The sequence below is a fragment of the Polyodon spathula genome, chromosome 4 (genome assembly GCF_017654505.1).
Source record: "Polyodon spathula isolate WHYD16114869_AA chromosome 4, ASM1765450v1, whole genome shotgun sequence".
Lineage (NCBI taxonomy): Eukaryota > Metazoa > Chordata > Actinopteri > Acipenseriformes > Polyodontidae > Polyodon > Polyodon spathula.
This window is the reverse complement of record NC_054537.1, coordinates 69,905,658-69,911,199: the sequence shown is the minus strand read 5'-3', so window position 1 is coordinate 69,911,199 and position 5,542 is coordinate 69,905,658.

Below are 5,542 nucleotides of genomic sequence, written 5' to 3'. Positions count from 1 at the left end.
ACAGCAGCCTAAGAGCTGGTCCAAACCTCACAGGAACTGTCCTGTTGATTTACCACCTTAAGCCACTGCAGAATTCAACCAGGATCATCTAGGACTTTTTCAATGGCAATCAAATACTGCAGCTTTGCAAGTAATTTAATTATATATATTGCATAAATCCATTCATGGTTTATAACTAGCTACTGTTGGTTAAATGTTGATTCTACCGCATTATTATCTGCAATTTTGTGCAGGCTTTTAAAAGCAATTAATCGTGTGGTTTAGATGTTCCATTTGGCCATGCTGTTCACTCAGCAGCAGTTTTCATCCATGCATATGATTAGCACATTTCTGGACTCTGTTGACCAAGAGGGCCCATTGCTTTAACACATACATTTTTCCATATAAAAGTAGGCACACTTATTAGCTTTAAAATGATGACCCTTTTGGTGCTCCTGTTTAATACATTACTTCACACTGTGCTGAAAAAGCCTTTCACTGTATTCACATTGGTGTTCTTTCTTATTGAGACACAGGGGCTCTATTAGGCTCGAGAGCAAAAGCTGTACTTCAATACCGATTCCAAGGGCAAGCTTGTTAAGTCCCTTCCGCTAGTCTTTATATTTAATTCATGGCAAGAAGACACTCCTGGAAGCATCAATGTTCAGGGAGACACTTAGTTCTCGGCTATTCAACGACGTGCTCATTAGTGGTGCGAGCTTCCCATACCTCCTTTTTCTATAGTATGGCAATATTACCATGTCTTTCTTCAAGAGGCTTGCAGGGTAAATATTTAATCTGTAGTTTGGCCAAGTTAAAGCCCTGCATGTCTACCACAAGCACTTGAAAATGAATCATATCAGTACTTTCATAGTACACACACATTGCCACAAGAAGATCTTCTGTTTCTCATTACCATTGCGGACAGTGTGTGTGTCTTGTGTTTTGAGCAATAGTTTAAATAGCAAATACCAGCATCATGATTAAATTAGTGTCTGGTATGTGACAGAACTTGAAATTCAAATGTGCATATGCAACAGTAAGTCTATGTATGCCCCTTTTACTTGTGAGCTAAGGTGGGCATGATTGAGGAGCATGGAGTGTAAGGGTCTCTAATAAAACGGGCCAGGATACTGGCGTCTCCAGCAACATCATTCAGAGCACCTCCCAGATATCTTGTATGCAAAGCTGAGGTGTTTATTTTCCAGCCCTTTCTGTTCCTTATGTTTCAGATGTACAATTAACTTCACTGAGGATAAATCAGATTTGGCATTTAAAGAGACACAGTAATTTGGTCTAAAGAATACAGAGAACTAACAGCAATGAGTTGTATATACTAAGACCGAGCAAGATCAAAATCAGTATTGTTTCTAGAGCCGATTAGTTGTGTGGTAATGACACTGAGTTGTCCTCTTTAATTCACTCTACAGGTGTTCTGTTGTGCCACTGAGAAAAGATTTGCACTCAGTGTACACTCGGATTAACAAGCTTCTACAAACAGAATTCTATATTTGGCTTTTTTGAATCAATATTGTTGAACACCACAAGTAGCAAGCAGCAGGCCTATGTATTCTGGCCTTAATTAGACTCCCATTTTGAATAATGTTAGGATTAGTGCACTACAGATGAAATTAATGGTTTCAATGAATTTCCGGCAGGAGCTAACAATTGCATTTGGATAAGACAGTAGACAAAGTATTTGCCTCGGAAAGTTTGTTAACATTATAAATACTACAGCAGTACAAACATTTTTCCTACTGCCAGTGAAAAAGTACTAAGGTAAACAAGCATTTGTAACATGGATTTCTTCAGATTAGAGCAGGGATCTCCAACCCTGGTCCTGCAGAGCCCCAAATCCTGCAGGTTTTCTAGGTGTCTTTACAGCAATGGCTAAAGATCTGGAACACCAGTTAATCTTGACTAATTAAGCCAATAATTGGTGCAATTAAGTAACTGAGAGCTGGGTGCAAACGGAAAGCCGAAGACCCTGTAGCTCTGCAGGACCAGGGTTGGAGACCCCTGCTTTAGGTGATCATAATTTCTTTAGATTACCAGTATTCCTTGTTCATTTCAGCATTTCACTGTCAGTTCAATCACAATCTGCAGTGTATTCTGGAATATAACTGACACCTAATTAATAGTTTTTCTGAACACCACAACATTTTGATGAATGTCCTGAAATGTTTTCATTTAGGTTCAGATACAGCCTAACCCTAGCTTGACTGCAATCTTGTGACTAGTTTTCAAGCACTGGCTTTGCCTGCAGGTTTTAACTACAGAGCAGAATATCCTACTGTATGATTTGGGTGGAATTTGGCATGCTGAAAATGTCACAACCCATATGTTTATGAGAAACATTTACCAGGCAACTGGGAGGATTACAATGTTACAATGATTGTGTTGCCTACTAATTAACAACTCACTAATTAAAACAAAAAACTGGAAACCTAACATACTTATTCAAACAGAGTAACAAGTTAGCTTGCAAGTTAGAAAGCAGCAGTGAAACAAAAACATAAAATGACAACATGCAGTATACTGCACTGCCAATCTTAACAGACAACACTGTGTAACAATTATTATTATATATTTTTTTGTTCCTGGGTAGTAAGTGTTATTTCCTAATTGCTTATGCCTCAAAAGTATAGAAAATGGCTATTATTCCCCACAAACTTTACTTTTGTGACCAGGACAGTAATATTTCTGTATTTACAGTATAATCGTAAATCTCGAAAAACTGCTCACTTCTAAATCTTTTGTAGTCATTTTTGTATTACTTTAGTATAAATACATGTTAATTTGGATTCATGTGTTGTTTTTTTCTGACTTTATGTGAACGAAAAGACACACATTTGTCCATTTTCCCATTGGAAACAGTGATATTTTGAAATATCACTGTCCTGGTCACAAAAGCAAAGTTTGTGGGGAATAATTGCCATTTTCTATACTTTTGAGACATAAGCAATTAGGAAATAACACTGACCACCCAGGAACAAAAATTGTGTTACATAGTGCAATCAGAGCTAAATCAAACACCAGTGAGCCAGAGGTATAGGTTGTAATGTCAAGGACAAACGCAAATGTGAAGTTAGGTTAGGGACAGAACAGGGAATACCTCCTAAGTGTTTAATTGAAAAAAATGAAAGAGGAGAAAATTGTATATTAATATTGCAAAATGAGAATAAAAGTACTTACCAGTAATTTCCACTGTATTACCCCAGCCAAGAGCTCGTCTCCTGTCAATTTCAAACATTATGTAGCAGACCAAGATTTTGTTTGTGCTTTTGTACAAATTGTTCTAGATTTTGCAGTTCTGTTTTGTCAATTGCCAAGCACTAACATAGAGGAATTAGGACAATATCTGTCACATTGAAATACTAAGCAGATGCATAATGTGCAGTGTGCCATGTGTGCCAACAAGGGGTGTGCCTGAACTCAAGCTCCGTGCCATGCTTGGCAACCAGGCTCCCCCTATCCTGCTATACAAACTCAATTTTAAAAAATGCAGTAGAGTTCTTTTTTTCCAGTTCAATCAGGGAGCATTGGAAACTTTGCAATAAACAGGCATTTATGTAAGGAGTTGATACTTGAAGAAACTTCTACAGTTTCAGTTTGGAATCAAATTATTATTATTATTATTATTATTATTATTATATTATTATTATTATTAGTAGTAGTTAGTAGTTATTATTATTAGGCTTCCAAGCTGGCTTGGGAAGCCTATTGTTATTGTAATGATTATATTTATTTATTTATTTATTTATTTAATATTATTATTGTCGCTTTTCCTCCCAAAACTTCTGCTTCTGTTCGCACGCGGTGTAACCAATCGACATAAAACTTGGCAGGTATCCTCCCGTGTAGATTACACTTCAGATGCAAAAAAGACTGCGCTCCTGCATCAACCAAGATGGTGGCCTGATGCAGTTTTTGGAAAAACCTTTCAAAATCTTCGTCTTGGGAACCAGTGAAGTGATTGATCTGAAACTTTGCACATGTCATCAGCAACCAAACCTGCTTCAAGTTTATGAAGCAGAAGTTGCTGCGATAAATTTTACTATAAAAATGACTGCCACCAAATTTGCCAAAACGCACCCAAATGCTTCTTTTTGCAAACCATTTAACCAACTAACTCCTAACTTGGTAGGCATCATCCTGGGCACAATGAAATTCAAATAGGGAAAATTGTGTTCTTTTATAAAACAAGATGGCCGCCAGACCTACATTTTTTTCTTAAATTTGAAACCGCTCCAGTTGAAACAATGGTTTATTTGATTAATTCCAAAGTTGACAAGCATCATCCCTGTATCAATACAATTGACTCAAAAATGGTGTTTGTGCATAAACCAATATGGCTACCTGACATATTTCTTTAAAAAACTTTCAAAATTTTTGGTCAAATGTAAAACTAGATTATAACTCCTTACAAAGTGCAAATAGGTTAATGGTTACTATGGAACACATATAGGAAACCATGTATGATCTATTAAAAAAAATATTTTGATTGTGGCCTTTGACCTCTCCTTAAGGTTAAATGTAAAAGTAGTTTATAACTCCTTACAGTGTGCAGATAAGGTCATGGTTACTATGGTGTTTAAAGTTATAAAGCATTGTGAGATACGTTGCATTTCTAAAGTAAACGGTAACATTTAAAATGAGTGATTCTGCATATCGGACCTCCAGCTTCAGAATCTAAAAATAATATTACAAAATCTTAAATACAAGTTTTTTTATTAAATATGCTATTTATTTCTACAGTATTTTAAAGCTTAAAATAATAATTCAAACAGCCAAATACACCAGGCCCGAGGTAAATATATAAAAGCTTCCTGATATTATTGCTTTTGTGGGGTTTTTTTTATATTCAGTGTTACTTAGTAATGTATACTGTGTATATACCATGAAAGTTTTTCTTTTATTTTGGCATTGTGTTAAAATACAGAAAAGAATGTGATTAAATAATGCCTAGCTTTTTTCACACCACGACAGAACACACTGGGTCTTTAACTTTCATTCAAAGAAAATGAAACAATTAACGTGATATTTCAAAGGTATTTGAAGGCAAGATAACAGATGTTAACACATCCCAGAATGATAGCTGAGAGCCTCGATTTAAGGATGTAATTGCATGTCAAAGGAAAAAAGAGATCTCTCAGTTCCCATGAACCTCAATTAATGTAGTCTAGGTAACGCCATTGCCCATAACAGCCAGACGTGCAGTGAGGCTAGTGTACTGGGAAATAAACAGGAGGAACACAAAATGCGGAAAAAAAAATAAATAAATAATAGAACAATTTCCACTGTCAAAAGCTTACTGTGATACAAAACAGTCGCCGCCACTTAGAACGGGCGCGTTCGTGTTAACGTGATTCACCAGCAGTAAGCGATGGACGGTATAAACTCAAACACAATAACCTGACATTCAAAATATCCCCCAATCACCAGTACAGTAAACAAAACAAACAAGCGTGTATGAGGTTAAAAATCTTTATTAAGACACTCATTATACTAATAAAAAAGAATTATTTAAATCAATGAATGTAATAAAAAATATAGTAATCCA